The sequence below is a fragment of the Pongo pygmaeus genome, chromosome 23 (genome assembly GCF_028885625.2).
Source record: "Pongo pygmaeus isolate AG05252 chromosome 23, NHGRI_mPonPyg2-v2.0_pri, whole genome shotgun sequence".
Lineage (NCBI taxonomy): Eukaryota > Metazoa > Chordata > Mammalia > Primates > Hominidae > Pongo > Pongo pygmaeus.
In genome coordinates, this window is record NC_085931.1 from 55,410,741 (window position 1) to 55,427,878 (window position 17,138).

Sequence of the window (17,138 nt, forward strand, 5' to 3'; positions counted from 1 at the left end):
TCCAGGGCTGGGGTGGCCCTGCAGAGGCATCCCAAACAGAGGTGGGGGGCTGGGCCTTTGTCCCTCTGCATCAGCAGTCAAAGGTCAGTCGCTGGGCTGCTTGCTGGGAGGGGTAAGACCTTGAGAGGCAGCTCCCTGTGTCGTGGTGGGTGTCATTGTGGGTGCCCAGGGGGCAAGAGGCTCAGTAGCCCCAGGACCATCTGAGCATCTGGGAGCCATTTGAGTTTGCATGATAGAGAAGCTGACAACATTGTCCGCATAAAAGTGGAAAGCTCCTATATGGCAAAGGAATGAAAACAAAGCAAAAAGACATATGTCAGAGGAAGAGAAAGCATTTTCCACATGCATAACAAAGGCTTAATAGCCTCCTTTTGTGGAGCGTGCGCTAGAAGACAGTAAGAAAAACACAAACCCACAGTGGAAAAATGGGTAAAATATTGAAGGAGAAAAAATAGAGAAAACATGTTCAACTTCACCAGCATTCAGAGAACTGTAAATTAAGGAAACACCACATTCGTTTTCACCCGTCAGAGTGCCTGCAGTTAGAGTGATGGTGTTTTGTGTCAGGAGATCTGGTACTGTCTGTGTTACTCGGATGGTGGATAAATAGGTTCTGCTTGTGGAGGGCCAGCACTATCAAGAGGGAAAATGCACACGCTCTTTCAAATGAGAAGGGCCACTGTTAGAGATCCTTCCGTGAATTACTCAACAGGCACACAAAGATAAATGTGCATTTTGTTTATAGCGTTATTCTGTTTTGTTTTGTTTTTTATTATTGAGACGGAGTCTTGCTCTGTCGCCCAGGCTCGAGTGCAGTCGTGCGATCTCGGCTCACTGCCACCAGGGTTCAAGTGATTCTCGTGCTTCAGCCTCCCAAGTAGCTGGGACTACAGGGGTGTGCCACCACACCTGCCTGATTTTTGTAGCGGAAGTCATAGCATTGTCTTGGATGGCTCCTTCCCTCTCCAACATATTCATGACTGGGTGGGCAGGGAGCAGGGGGCGGGGGGTAGAGTGAGTCCCACTCCATGCCCAGGCTCACAGGCCCTTGCTTGCTCGGACCGCAGTGGCCTCTGCAACACCCTCTCCTGGCCCCTGCAGCCAGCCAAGCTTCAGCCACCTGGCCTCCACTCCTGAGCCCTAAGCCAGGGTCCCGCTGCCCATGGAGGATGACAGTGTCTTCCTCAGAAGACTGCTAGCTTCACGAAGGCCGGCTCCATGCCAGGGAGTGGCCGCTCAAAAAGATGTATTGATTGAGTCCATGAGAAAAAGAGAAACAGCCAGTGAAAAATAGCCGAAGGGCTTGAACCATGCCTCTCACAGAAGGGCTGATCTAAGAGGCCCATGATAGTGTTCAACTCTGACGTTCATAAAGGGGAGAAAAGCCAGATGTGCTCCTACCAGCCCACCAGGAGGGCTAAAATCAAAAGGGCCCTCCTCTCTGGGCCAGGGATTCTCCATCCACAGCCTACTTGTGCCAGACCGCTGACACCACGTGTCCTCTCCCACTCTGAGTATCTACATCTTCTTATTCACAGACTGTTCAAAGTCGGGTCCCAAGTTCGTTGCCTGGGACCATTCGACCTTTGGGTGAAATGTAGCAAGTGAAAGGCCTTTGGTGCATGGGGAACTGACTGTCCGTGCCACCCACAGCAAATGGGGAGCTACCTGCCCCAGGTCCCAGGCTGCCTGCCACATCCTAGTGGCCCGGGAGGTGGCCTTGTCAGTCCAGTGTCCCTGTGGCCTCCTGGGGGCTGGTCCTGGAGCCCCTAAGTGTCTGCTGTTTCCTAGAGCAGGAAGCAGAATTGCTCATTGCGGGAGAAGGCTCCCTGCTGAATTAAGGAAACATCTAAGAATTCCATCCTGCCACCCCAGAACCAGGGAAACGTGAAAAACCAAGGTTTCAAATATCTTCAACAGACTCTATCCATGCAGACCACAGTACATTCACAATTAGGAAATTTGAATAAACACTTTTCTCATTTGAAAATCTTCGAGCTTGGGTTCAAGCCTGCATGATGCTGGTGTGAGCCTGGTTGGAGGGAGCAGTTCGGTTGGTGAGTGACAGGGTTGGTGAGTGACAGGGTTGGTGAGTGACAGTGTTGGTGAGTGGCAGGGTTGGTGAGTGGCAGGGTTGGTGAGTGGCAGGGTTGGTGAGTGATAGGGTTGGTGAGTGGCAGGGTTGGTGAGTGGCAGGGTTGGTGGTGAGTGACAGGGTTGGTGAGTGACAGGGTTGGTGAGTGGCAGGGTTGGTGGTGAGTGACACGGTTGGTGAGTGGCAGGGTTGGTGGTGAGTGACAGGGTTGGTGAGTGGCAGGGTTGGTGAGTGACAGGGTCCTCTCTTCCCACGTGGCTCCCGCTGGGGGCTCATGGAACTTCCCCAGGGGACCATGGGGTGAAATGGGAACCTGACAAATACACTCCCCTCCCCAGTGAAGCTGCAGGGAAGCCACATGTGATGGAGCTTGGGGGTGGGGGATGGCCTCTGCAGATGAGGGTGTGCATTAGAAAAGGCCCCCAGCATGGTGGCTCACACCTGTAATTCTAACACTCTGGGAGGCTGAGGCATGTGAATCACCTGAGGTCAGGAGTTCAAGACCAGCCTGGCTAACATGGCAAAACCCCATCTCTACCAAAAAAAAAAAAATTACAAAAATTTGTATTTTTGCAGGCACCTGTAATCCCAGCTACTCAGGAGGCTGAGGCAGGAGAATCACTTGAACCAGGGGGTCAGAGGTTGCAATGAGCTGAGATGACGCCACTTCACTCCAGCCTGGGTGAAAGAGCGAGACTCCGTCTCATAAAAAAAGCCCCCAGAGGAAGGGACTTAGCTGACACCAGGTAAAGAGTGGGGAGGGGGTGGGGACTCTGTTTCCCAAGCAGAGGCCAATCCTGCCCTCACCCAGCGCCTGCACAGCCCTCTTCCTATATAAGGAGCCAGACGCCCTGTGTGCAGTAAAAGGGGAAAGAGAGGGTTCTGGGCCCCAGGGGTTGCGTGGGCTGAGTTTGGGAAACAGGGTGTGACCAGCAGAAGAAATACAAAAATCCATCCTCTTTCCTCATCAGGGAAATGAAAATGACAACCAGAGGCCACTTGTGCCTCCAGGATCAGAAAGGTTTTTTCTAATGGGACAGTAGGCAGGGCTTGCGAACAGGCAGCAAAACTAACCACGTTGACGATGGCTGGAGAGGGTGCAGATAAGTACCATCTTTCAGAGCACGACTCAACATGGGTTTCAGGAGCATTAAAATCTTCACAACTTGCTGGGCGCAGTGGCTCACGCCTGTAATCCCAGCACTTTGGGAGGCCAAGGCGGGCGGATCACCAGGTCAGGAGATTGAGACCATCCTGGCTAACATGGTGAAACCCTGTCTCTACTAAAAATACAAAAAATTAGCCGGGCATGGTGGTGGGCGCCTGTGGTCCCGGCTACTCTGGAGGCTGAGGCACGAGAATTTCTTGAACCCGGGAGGCAGAGGTTGCAGTGAGCCGAGATCGTGCCCCTGCACTCCAGCTTCGTGACAGAGCGAGGCTCTATCTCAAAAAAAAAAAAAAAAAAAAAAAATGAAAAAAAGAAAAAAAATCTTCACACCTGGTGTTGGTTTTCTATCCCTGCTGTTTTTTATCACAAACTGATATTATCACGAACTGCATGGCTTAAAGTAACCGGAATGTATTCTCTCCCTGTTCTGGAGTTTAAAGCCCAAAATTAGTTTAATGGGGCTAAAGTCAAGGTGTTAACAGGACCTGCTTCCTTCTGGAGGTTCCAGGAGAAAATTCATTTCCTTGCCTTTTTCAACTTTCATTTCTTTTTTCTTTTTTTTTTCTTCATTTTTTACATACGTATTCTGTTTATGTTGCGTTTTTCACCTTTTAAAGGCTGCCTGCATTCCTTGGTGTACTGGGTTTGAATAGCATCCCTTCCTCAATTCAGGTCTACCTTGTTAAAAAGAAAAAACAAAATCACAACAAATGTAGTTTAAAGATCTAATTAGCTTTTATTTGCAATTCTAGAATCAGGCTACATCTTATTCTATAAAACAGAGTGGGTGTTGCACGGAGCTGAGCAGATGGGGTGGGCTTTACAGGCAGAAAAGGGCTGAAGGAATGAAAAGCAGACTGGTCATTTCAAAGTTACTTTATAGGGCTGAAACAGAAGGAACTTTCTCATCATGCAGACTCAGGTAACCGGGTGTCTTCTGGTTTATTGCAGTGAATCTCTTGTTTTCTTGGAAAACAGGTGCTTTTCAAAGTTTCATTTGACTATGTAGCACTTAGCACAAGTGACTCCATTCTGGTCTGCTGGGGCTTAGTGCAGCTGAGTGTGAAACAATAGCCTCCCGTGAATCTTTTTTTTTTTTTTTTTGAGACAGAGCCTCACTCTGTTGCCCAGGCTGGAGAGCAATGGTGAAATCTCAGTTCACTGCAACCTTCGCCTCTTGGGTTCAAGCAATCCTCCTGCCTCAGCCTCCCAAGTAGCTGGGATTACAGGTGTCCACCACCACGCCCAGCTAATTTTGTATTTTTCGTGGAGATGGGGTTTCACCATGTTAGCCAGGCTGGTCTCGAACTCCTAGCCTCAAGTGATCCACCCGCCTCCACCTTCCAAAGTGCTAGGATTACAGGCGTAGGCCACTATGCCTGGCTCTAGCCTCCCATGAATTTTATGAACAGCCAGGAACCCGAAAATGTGACATTATTTGGAAATAGGGTCTTTGCAAGTTAATCAAGTGATCAAGTCAAAATTAGGTCATATTGACATAGGGTAGCCTCTAATCCAAAGACTGGCGACTTCATAAGAAAAGGGAAATTTAGAGAGAGACACAAGAAGGAGGAAGACCGTGTGATGGCAGAGTAGAGACTGGAGTGATGTGGCCACAAGCCAAGGAATGCCTTTGGCCACCAGAAACTGGAAGAGCCGGGGAAGGATTCTCCCTAGAGCTTTGAGAAGGGACATAGCCCCGTTAACGCCTTGATTTTGGACTTCTGGCTTCAGATAGGCGAGATAATGAATTTTGTGGTTTTAAGTCCCCTAGTTGGGAGCACTTCATTACAGGAGCCCCACGAAACCACTACACTTGGCCCATCGCCCCTTCCTCCATCTCCAAAGCTCATCACTCCGGTCTCCGCCTCTGTGAATGTGACCTTCTCCTTCTCCTGCCTCCTGCCTCTTCCATTCCTCTTCTAAGGATGGTTGGAATGACAGGCCCAGCTATGAGGCCATGCTTTTGGCCCCTGACAGCTTCAGGAAATAGGTGGGTGCCCTCCCCTCTACTCTACCTAAAACCTGCCCACTAGGCAGAAGCAGGACATGCCCTTGCTTTTGTGGCTGTGGAGCTTTCTTTATTGCCCTGTCCTTGTCTTCCGGTTCTTGGATGATGGGGAGAGCAGTGAGAAGGAGTCGCCTTGTGATATTGAGAAATAGATATTTGGTCTTCATCCCTGTTTCCTGACATATAGCCCCTAAACCCTCAGAATCTTCAGAGTGGTTAAGAGTGTCTTTAGTATGCTAATGAGTGACTGTTGGCTGGGGACCCCTAGGATGGGGGTAAGTCAGCAGAAAGACCAAGGGAAGATCTGAGAGCTGGGACATTCAGTGCTCCCCCAAGCTACTTCCACGGGGGAGAGGGACTAAAGGTTGAGTTGATTACCAATGGCCAACGATGTGATCAGTCATGCCTATGTAATGAAAACCCAACAGGACTAGGTTTGGGGAGCTTCCAGATAGCTGAACACAAGGAGGTTCCTGGAGGGTGGCATGCCTCGAAGCTCTGCACCCCTTCTCCCATACCTCACCCTATTTGTTTCTTTCATCTGGCTGTTCATCTCTATCCATTGTAATATCCTTTAAGATAAACGGGTATACATAAGTAAATTGTTTTCTTGAGTTCTGTGAGCAGCTCTAGCAAATTAATTGAACCCAAAGAGGGAGTTGTGGAAACCCCAAATGATAGCTGGTCAGTCAGAAACACAGGTCACAACCTGGGGCTTGATTGGCATCAGAAGTGGGAGGCAGTCTTATGGGACTGAGCCCTTAACCTGTGGGATCTGGCACTATCTCCAGGTAGATAGTGCTAGAATTGAATTAAAGCAGAGGACACTCAGCTCGTGGCCACTGGAGCAGACTTGTTTGGTTGGTGTGTGGGAAAAATCTCCCACACATCTGAGGTCACAGAAGTCTTTTGTGTTGATTGTTGAGTGAGAGAATAAGAAAAAACACCTGTTTGGTTTTCCCCAATATCTCTCAGATAATTAGAAACAGAAAATAAGGATGCATTTCTTAGTTCAGCAGGAAGTAAACATAAAGGAGTCATCTTTCCAAGAAATGGGATGGGCTCAAAATATAACCAGATTCATGAAAGATCTAGAAAATTCCCAGATAATGAGTGTATAATAATAAGTTCTGCAGAGAAACATGGGGTCATCTAGACTCCATCCTAATGGGAGACACTGTGGCAGGTCTTGTCCTAACTTCTGAAGGACCCCAGGTGAGTCTCGTCCCCACCAAGGCCACACTCCCCTGTCTGGGTTGGACTAAACCAGACCTGGTCAAGGTTTGCTTGGTTATTTTTCTTCCCCATGATGGAGCCTCCATTTTAAGTGTAATTACAAACGGTGCTTTAACAAAAACTGGTAAAAGCAATATTTTCTTTGCATAAACTCATCTTAGAATTTCAAATTGATAACACTCTCTTAGAATCAGCGTTTGGCAAGGACGCTGAGGTTTTTGGAGGAGCACGGGAGCACAAAGCAAGGTGCCTGGTGCTGGCTCCGGATTTATGTAGCCTCAGCATCCCATTTCTTGCCATTTTCTGCTTTGGATGAAGAGAATCAAGCACGTCTGGATTCCCAGGGGTAAGTCTTTAAACGTGATCATTTTTAAAATAACCCACCTTGCAGTCTGACTCCTCCACTAAATTGCTTAAGAGAGAAGTCGCTGGACGTTTTTGCTTTAAGCTTGAATCACTAACCTAGTGAATATCTGCTCAGATTCTCTCAGATAAATGGAAAAGCCAACTGGAAGCTTCCCAGACCTACAATACATTGAATGTGGTCCTCGCCACTGTCTGTGCCATGATACCTGTTTCCTGTTTGCCCCTTGTCAGGCTGTGGCAACCCCCTGACCTCCCCAGAGCCTGGCACTTAGTAGGGGCTCAAGAAATGTCCTTGTCCCTCCTGTACCCTGATCAATCTGGTGCCATTTTTTTTAATTTATTTGAATTGTGGTATAACATACAGAGCATAAAAATTTACTATTTTAACCATGTATAAGTGTACACTTCAGCAGTATTACATATAGACTTCATGTATATTGCATTGTTGTGCAACTATCATCACCATTTATCTCCAGAACTTTTTTTGTTTGTTTGTTTAGATGGAGTCTCACTCTGTCACCCAAGCTGGAGTGCAGTGGTGCGATCTCGGCTCACTGCAACCTCCGCCTCCTGTGTTCAAGCAATTCTCCTGCCTCAGCCTCCTGAACAGCTGGGACTACAGGCGTGCATCACCACACCCAGCTAATTTTTGTGTTTTTAGAAGAGACAGGATTTCACCCTGTTGGCCAGGTTGGTCTTGACCTCCTGACCTCAGGTATCTGCCCGCCTCAGCCTCTCACAGTGCTGGGATTACAGGTGTGAGCCACTGCACCCGGCCTATCTCCAAAATTTTTTCACCTTCCCAAACTGAACCTCTGTCCTCATTGTGCACTAACTCTCCATTCTGCCTGCCCCACCCCCAGCAGCCACCATTCTACCTCTGTCTGTATGAATTTGACTCCTCTGGGGACCTCACAGGAGGGACTGTCCTTGTCTGTTTGTGACTGGTTCATTTCACACCTCATAACGTCCTCTAGGGCCATCCCTGCTGCGGCATGTGGAGGGATTTCCTTCCTGTTTCTGGATGAATGACGCTCTATCCCATCTTGTTCATGACAAGGAGAAGATGCTGCTCCGTTGTTACATGACTCTGCAAATTGGAGAGCGTGCTGGAGGCTACAGGAGTGTGCGTGGCACACTCACGGCAGACCTGGTCCTGCCCTGTGACCCGGGGATAAGAACAGAAGCTTTGCTCCAGGCTTGTTGTAAGAGGCACTGGAGGGCTCTGACTGAGCAGGGGTGGTACATAGCAAGTGCTTAATAAATGTCTGTGGTTATTGTACCTCCTGCATGCACTGGCAGTGCTGGGGGCCTGAGCATTCAGCCCAGTGCTGGGCATATAATGGATACTTACTGAGCAGCACTGGGTCACGTGGTAGTCAGCCGCAGGCTTTATTCAACCCCCACCACCTCTGCCAGGGGCGCTCATCAAGAGGGGAGGAGAAGTAGGCCCCGGTGGTCTCCGGCAGGCCTGGCTTTGCTGAGTCACGTTCTTGCCCTCGTCCCCACCAGGGGCAGCCGGGGCTTGTAGGAGCAGGAGTAGGATCAGCGCAGGACTGGACCACCCCCCACCCACACATGTGTGCGGCTACTGTCGCTGGCAGTCAGTGTCGGAGCTGGTATTCAAGGGCGGGCATGTGGGCCTTGGGCTCAGGGGCCCCCGCTTTACTTCCTGAAGTTTCTAGTCCTTGGCCAGGCCTTTGGGCAGCCCCAGATTGTTCAGTAGATCCCCATCTGGCCAGGGAGAGAGCTCAGCCTCTGAGTCAGGGATGGGGCTGTGAGCCTCTCGGGGACCAGGGGACACCAAGGCCTCCCCAGCAGGCCTCTCACCCTCCTGGAGTGCCTGGGCAGGGCCTCTACGAGTTTACCCAGGCAGTGCTTGATGAGTCAGGAGAATCTGGAAGGGAGGAACACCTCTGAGCAATCTGATAGCTGGGCTATTGGCCCATTTTGCAGCAGAGACGGCAGAGGCTCAGGGAGGTGGGTCTCTGGCTGGGGTCACATGGCATGGGAGAGACAGAGCCACGGCCCAGCGCCCAGCATGTCAGCCCAGTGCCTGGCCTCTCAGGACAGCAGCAGAGGAAGGAGCCATGCTCCCAAGGCCTGGCCAGCAGAGACAGAGGGGAAATGAAAGGAAGCTTGGCACACGGGCAGGCAGCGGGCAGCCCCTCACCTGGGGCCTTGCTAAACTGGAAGTGACAAGGCACAGAGCGGGGCGCAGATGGCAATTTGCCCGTCCTGCAGCCAGAGGGCTGTGCAGTAAAGGCCTGGCTCTAAGTGCCTCGGCCAGGTCCTGGGGCTGGGGGGCGCCAAGGACCAAGAACAAGGGTCAGGGGGACAGGCAGGGCTGCATGGGAAACAGGAGAGATTCCCCTGTGAAGGGCCTGGGGACAGTCGGCTGGCCGTGAGCCTGAGCCATGGACAACTGGCCCCTCAGCTCAGAATGCCATCCCTGAGGCCCCAGTCAACGTCCCCTCCCCACCCACATCGGGAGACCAGGGTTGAAAGGCTAGTCGGGGGTGGACCATGCAATGTCACCCATGTCTACACACCGGCACTGCCCATTCCTCCAGGTGGAGACAGTCCTGAAGGCTGCCCATAGCTGTGTGGGGCTCCAGGAGGACGGGGCAGGATCCGCCTCCAGGGAGACAGTGCTTGGTGAGGACATCAGGGTCAGCCAGGTGTGAGGGAGGAACCAAAACCAGGGTCACCACAGCCAAGCTTCCCGGGACCGAAGTCTGAGCCCAGGCTGGGCCGGGCCTCCCTGCCTCTCCTGCTTGGTCCTGCCGCCCTCTGGCCCTGCCCCTGCCTTTGTGGCTGGAATGCCTCTCCACGCTCCATCAACAGCATCCCCTCCTCAGAGAGGTCTCAGCACGCCCCGTCACCCACCTCACTGTCCTTGTCATCCCTGTTATCTGGGAGGTCCTCATGACCCCTCATCTGTACATCTGGTGACCTGCTCCCTGTCATCTGTTTCCCGCCTTCCCCTCCACCCATGGACACTCGAACTCCCAAGAGGCAGGGGCTCTGCCTGTCATGTGGACTGCTCCATGTCTGACGCCCTCGCGGGGCTGGCACGCAGGAGGTGCTTGGAAGACACCGGCTGAGCAAGGGATCTCATGCGTGGTGATGCCTGATGCCCACTTTGACAGCATCCTTGTCACTGTGATGCCCACAGGACACCTGGGTCAGAGGCTGGGTCATGCCAGAGCATGGAACACAAAAGCCAGAGCCAGAGTGTGGGGTGCTGACCCCAGCTCTGCTGTTTACTCACTGTGTGACATTGGGTAAACTCTAGAACTCTCCGTGCCTCCGTTTCTCCATCTGTGTCATGGGGATGCCAAAGGTAGCCCATGTGGAGACCTTCTCTGTGGCAGGCACAACTCTAGGTCCTGAGCATCCTCCTTTAATCCACACAGCAATTCGACACCATCACCCCAGTTCTCCAGGTGAGGAAACCAAGGCTAGCTGGAGAAGTCCTCAGCCTGCCCAGGGCCACAGAGCCCAGGACTTGAACCCAGATGCTGGGCTTCAGGGCCAGTGTTTATTAGAGACCACTGGCTGTGGGACCTGGAGTGCATGAGAGGCTGGAGGGGATAGGACCATTCTGGCCCTAGGGGTTTCGACAGCGCTTTGTGGGACAGAGCCGAGGTGCAGGGCTGAAGGCTCAGGTGAGGGGAGGAACGAGGGGTGAGGTTGTGAAGCAGGTCTGGGGCTGGTTCTGCCCACCTGGGGAAAAGCAGACAGGCCTTGCCTTTCCCAAGAGAGGATTCTTCCCCCATGAGCCACAGCCATGTGCCCACCCTATGCACCTGCACAGAGCCCAGGATCTCCCCTCACACCCCTGGCCACGACCCTCCTTCCTCCCTCACCCCCTACCTTGCCAACACCATCTGGGTCCGCTTCTCCTTCCAAGCCTGTCTCAGCTCCGCAGTGGAGCTCTCAGCCTCCCTCACCTCTCGTGGTCTCCGCTAGGATCCAGCACACCTGGATCTGCAGGGGCTTAGAGGATGCATCAATTCTCTTGGGGATGTGAACCCCCTGGGAGCAAGATCTGGCCTCCTGTCCTACTCCAAGCCCCTCAGCACAGGGGAGGCTGGGCGGGGAGGGAGGTGAGTGGTCGTGTGGGGTGGGGGTGATGAACCAAGATGTTGGCAGAAACAACCCGGCTCCGTCTTCTCAACAAACTTTCTGCCAGGACCCAGGGGTGCCTGAAGAGAAGATCTAGAATGTATCTCTCTGGGGACCAGGCAAGAGGCTGGGGCTTGGGATGCCCCAAGGTTTTCCCACAAAGTGTGGGGATGCTCACACTAGCAATCAGACCCGGGTCCAGCCTAGCTGGTCCCTGACATGTGTGGTTTTGGGCAGGGTGGAGAGAGAAATCCACAGACAGAGCAATTTCCCCTGACCGAGGCGCACTGGAGGCCACTCCCAGCAGACACAGAAACTTCCAGCTTGACCTGCCAGAATACATCCGTCTCACAGGAAGAGACACCCCAGGGCCTGGGGCCATGTTCCCCAAGTGTCCTATGAGATGTGCCTGGAGAAACGCATCCGGAGGTCAGAGCAGCCTGGGAAGGTCCCCTCTCCACGCCTCTCCTAGGGTCAGAAAAGCACCCTTAGGCCTGCTGAGTTCATGATCCCTCTCCAGGTTGGAATGCAGGCGCAGAGGCTCAGCTGAGACAAATCTCCCAACAGTGGTGCTGGGGAAGGCGGGCAAAACCTGGGGGCATGGGTAACTCGACTCAATCCACAAGCTTTCAGGAACCCGGAGGGGTGGGTTTAGCACCAGAGGCTGCTGGAAGACATGGGAAGAGACTTGCCTTGGCTTAATCAGGTTTGCCCTGGCCAGAAGGCCACCCTCCCTGCACCTGGTGCATGATTGAGGTTGCCCTCCCAAGTCTTTAGCAGCCCACAGGGCCCCAGAGTCCCGCATTCCTGTCCCCCCACTGCCACTGTGGCAGACAACCAGAAGGCCCAAGTGCAGCCCTGGGTGGTCCCAGAAAGCCCCTCCCAGCATCCTGTGCACAGACTGGGCTGTAAGGATCCCAGAGGCCTCTGTGGGGGAATTGGGGCCCTAAGGACAAGATGTGAAGCCACTGTCCAGCCACAGCTTTGTCGGGGGAGAATGGGGATGAAGGTGGGGGTCCTGGTTTCCATACCACACACAGAAGACTCTGGCTCGGGCTTCTAGAGGGCAGGGACTGGCCCTAGGATGCATAGCTGGTTCTGTGCTTCAAACACGCTGGACACTGGCCCTCCCGTTCCATGGTCCTGCTCGCCACTGTGGATGTGGGAAAGGAATGTTTACGGCCCTGTAAGAGCCTCTTCCAACCTGCATCTGACTCTCCCTCCTCAAGGGCAGGAGGAAGGGTCGCCCAGGAGAGCAGGCCCAAGTCCCAGGGGCCTGGGAGCGGGCTTACAGTGGATTCCTAGGACAGTGCTCTGTGTGGGAGTGGTCCTGGTGAGAGCTGCAGGAGCCCGAGCTGGCCTCTGTCCCTCCTGGAGCCTGCACACCTGGTGACAGCCCCTGGGGATGGAACTGTCTGGCATCAGGTCAGCAGACGCTCCCAAGGGCAGAGGTTGCATCTGCGGCCAGGGCACATCAGGTGGCTCTGTGCACCGCGAGCCCAGGGCCAGGCCGGGCATGTGCTATCAGGGCAGAGGCCTTGTGGCCCCGGTCAAGGGTCAGCTGTCTTGCCCTGAGCCCCCTCCCTGCTGCCCTGGCACCCTGACTTCCAGCACCACCATCCCAGAGGGGCCTGTGAGACTCAGCTGCATTGAGTGGCCTGAGGCCGAGTATGCAAGGCCCTGGGGAGCTGCAGAGGGAGCTCCCAGGAGAATGAGCCTGGGGCCAGGGCGGGAGCCACCCCATCTTTCTCCCTCCCGCCGCTCCATGAAAATCTGCTCTCACAGCCTCCCCAGCTCAGCTTCCTGCTGTGCAGGGGCAGAGACTGGGGCTCTGAGCAGCCTCAAGGACATGGCCGGGGCCCCCCAGACCCCAGCACTCTGCAACCCTCTCAGGGCTTTAGAGCTGGCCACAGCCCTCAGAGGGCATGGTGGGGGCTCTGGACCAAAGAGGGCAAACACTGCTGAGGGGACAAGGGGGTGAGATGGGTCTCCAGGGGTCCAGGAGTCATGGTGGCCTGCAACCTTGACCATAGCCACCTCGGTGAGCGACGGAAGCGAAGCCTTCCCTATGGGTGAGGTAGGGTGGACGGGGAGTGTAGACAACACTCCCAGAGGCCCAGCTGAGAGAGGCAGAGGCACAATGGGAGGAGTGTGGGCGGGGCTTCCTTAGTCTGGGGACCCCTGAGCATGATGTGGGGGCGTAGACATTGCTGAGATGGGAGTGGGTGGGAGGTCAGTCTCTCTCCATCCCAGGGCCCAGCACCTCCCTCCTCCCATCCTGGGGAGTCCCGGATCCTCATGCCCTGGAGTCCCCTCCTGGCGATTCGTTCTTGTTCACAGTCAGCTCTGCACTCTGGTGTCCAGGCCCCAGCACCTCCACATGCCTGGAGATCTTGCCTCCTGAGTGGCAGAGATGATATGCCTGCGGGGTTGGCATCAGGAGGAACCTACTGAGTTCAGCTCTATTTGCTCTGAATTACCAGAGGAGGGAGAGAAAATGGGACCAGCAGCACTGCGGGGCAGGTGCGATGGACAGGCCTGGAAGCCACACCCTGGGAAATGCCAGCCACAGCGGCCCCACAGACCAGGCCACAGCCTCCAGCCCCTGCCCTTCCCTAGCCATGCCTCCTCCCCAGCCATCAGCCCTTGCTTCAAACTGTGCCTCTCCGCAACACCCCCAACACCAGGAGGAATAATTTTCCTAATAACCTTTGGTGTCTCTGACTTTTAGCCTCCAGCAGCCACTTCTAAGATTTACCAGGATTTCCCTGGACATGGTTTGACAATTTCCTCGAGGAATTAGACAGTTTAGCTGCAAAACTCGATTTATCTGACAGCGGCACGTTCCGGTCCTGGAGCCACCAGGCACCTCCTCTCGCCAGCTCTGCTGTTGACAGCAAAGTGGCCGCCCTGAGTGGGAACCTGCCAGGGGCAGCTCGCGTGTAATTCAGGGGCTTCTTTGAGGACGCCTGAGAAGCACGTAGCATCTAAGACTGCGTTCTCGGTAATGAGCGTTTAGGGAAAAGCAATTCTGCAGCAGGCTCCAAGAAATTGAGATAATTTCGCTGGGAGATGAGAACTGAAACGTGACCCTGCGCTGTGTGGCCTCGGTCTGGAGGCAGGTGACAGGGTGACGTGACCACCCAGAGGGCCCTTAGATGGCAGACAGGGTGAGGCGGCCTCCTTTGCCTGGGTGGCTGCAGGGTCAGGACCAGGAGCACAAGGAGAAGGTGGGCCCAGCAAGCCCGGAGGACACAGGCGCCAGGACTGTCACCCACTCCTGGAGAAAGGTAGGCAGGAAGGAAAGGGGTAGCTGAGGAGATGCAGGAGGCAGAGGGCGGCAGGGAGTGAGAGGGAGGTGGTGGGAGCAGTGAGGGGAGGGGGAAAGGGCCTCAGGCCAGTCCTGGAGGAAGGAACTTCCCTGCCCGGTGCCCATGAAACTTCCCTTTAGAATCCTGCAGGGAAACTGGCTCTCTGAACTATTTTTTTTTCTGCACTATTTTTTTGTGTGTGTGTGTTCTTGGGGCTGTGGAAGGAAGGTGCTGTCTCCGGGGTTGTCAGAAAAGTCCAGAATCCTCCTGGAGTTGAAGTCTCTCTGGGGGGCCAGGATGGCGAGGAACCAGAACTCTGGAGCCTGTCACGTTACCCCAACGCTGACTAGTCCCAGTCCCCAGTGAGATACAAGGTGGGCCTAGTTGTGCCTGGAGCCCAGACTCCTGTTCTGGGGCGGGGAACAGTCGCCAGAAGGAGAAAGTGACAGAAACGCTCAGCTCAGCCCCCACCAGCCGCGTGCATGTGTGGCCCCTCTGGGTCCTCCAGTACTGCACCTCTGCAAAGGGAGGCTGGTGGTGTCTGCACACACACATGTACATATACACACACACAGACACATGCACACATGTGCACATATGCGCACACACTCACACATGCACGTGTGTATACACACATGCATGATTCTGTCGGCTGCTTTCCAAGCCCTGGTATTGTGAGTGCTTCCAGGCTTCCAGTAGTAGTCAGACAAACCGCTTTGTGAGCCTCCAATGAGATCCTGGGGGTGGGGCATCTTCATGGAGAATGGTGGGCGGCGGGTGCCCACTGCATGGAAGATTCCGGTCCTTCTACTTTTCCTCCCCAGATTACTGGGAGGCTTAAATAAAGCCAGGCTGAGGGAACACGGCCGGCCCTTGGTGCACCTTAGCAATGTAATGGCCCCTCACTGCTAATGTAATGGCCCCCAAGTAAATGAAGAGGCTTCTGACGTCAACACTGCAGGAGAACGTGGTACAGGTGGTGGCCCGGCTTGGGATGAGCCGAACAACCCAGACCTGTCTGGCTTTGGGAGTCAGAGGCTCAGCCCCGGGCACGGGCTAACCCAGCCCCGGGCACGGGAATCACAGAGGCTGAGGGACGGCAGGCTGTGTGGGCTGAGGCGGGAGGGTGGCATAGCCGAGGGGCCCGTTTGTCACACTGGCTCCTGGTGCACAGGGTGAGACACTCAGGAGCCCTGCTGCTCAGGAGAATTTTAGGCCAATGACCTGCCAGCCCCTGTTTAGCCCCTGATGTTGCTCTGTGTCAGGCAGCATGCCAGGCAGATGACCCCCTCTTTGACCCCAGGAGAGGCTGGAGTAAGCACATCTCCAGCCAGGACTTGCAAATGGCATGCAGTGGAGGAAGCCAGGGAGCATGAATTGCTGCGACTCAGCTGTCTGTTCTGGAAGAGGGCATTTCTCCCCCCTGCCCATGTTAACTTTATCCTTAGCTTGTACCCAGAACGCCACTGCTGCCTATCAGTTGGGCAGACAGAGGCTGCCTTGCCTGGCTGCCAACATGAAATGGCATTTTGCTCGAGGTGTTCCTCCTCCGTCGCCTTTCCCTGCCTCTGAATTCAGAGCAAAGGTAGCATGAGTCATGAGTCATCGACACGGTGAGGGACAAGCCTGCTCCGCCAGGGAGGGGCTTTGTGCAGTCTGAGCCGGCGACTGCAGCAAACGATTGCGCAGCGGGGACTCAAGCCCCTGATGGTGCCAGAAAAATATGACAATAACAGAAATAAACACCAAACCCACAAAAGCTCAGTGCAGAAGGCCCAGGGTCCAAGAGCGCCCATGTACGCAGGCCGGCCAGCAGGGGGCTCTTGGGCAAGATATCCTTGAGGATAAAGATATCCCTTTAACTTCAGTTTCTTCATCTGTAAAACGGACGGGATAATACTTAAACCTACTTCATAAGATTATTGTGCTAACAAATAAGTGAGTATCATATGCACAGCACCCACTGAGTTTCAAATGCAATAAATGGTGAGCAGTACTGCCATCATTCAGATGCCCATGAAAGCCTGTGTCTGTCACCAACGAACCATGGTGACCTGAAACGAACCTTGGAAACCTAGGATGGCAAGAAATGGGTCTAGTTTGTGCCCTGGTGTATTACCAAGACTTTCATAAATGGCATGGGAAAATTACCCCTGAAACTTTATGACCACAAGCCAGCCCTCATACAAGTTCATAAGACCAATTGACACTTCCAGTTCTGTCTGCAAAAATCTCAGGCTGAAAATTTAGATGAAAATGGCTTTCTCTAGACTTCTCACAAACAAATGCAAATCTACCTGGAGCAATTAAGGTGACGTTCCAACCACAGGAGCATCTTACAGCTGAGAGTCACTAAACACACGAGGAAACAGGGCACCATGAGTAAGAACCAGCACAAACCCCACCTAGCTGAATCAGACCCACAGAGTCCCCAGATAGCAGAATTATCAGATGAGGAATATAAAATAAGTCTGTTTACTATAACTAAAGACACAAAAAAGAGGAGAGTTGAAAATGTGAGTTGGGAACAAGAGATTCTAAAAACGGACCAGGCATGGTGGCTCACGCCTGTAATCCCAGCACTTTGGAAAGCTGAGGCGGGAGGATCACTTGAGGCTAGCAGTTCAAGACCAGTCTGGACCACATGTCAAGACCTCATCTCCATAAAAAATTTCAAAATTAGTAAGGCATAGTGGTGCTTGCCTGTAGTCCCAGTTGCTTGGGAGGCTGAGGTGGGAAGATTGCTTGAGCCCAGGGGTTCGAGGCTGCAGTGAGCCATGATCACACCACATACTCCAGCCTGGGCAATGGAGCAAGACT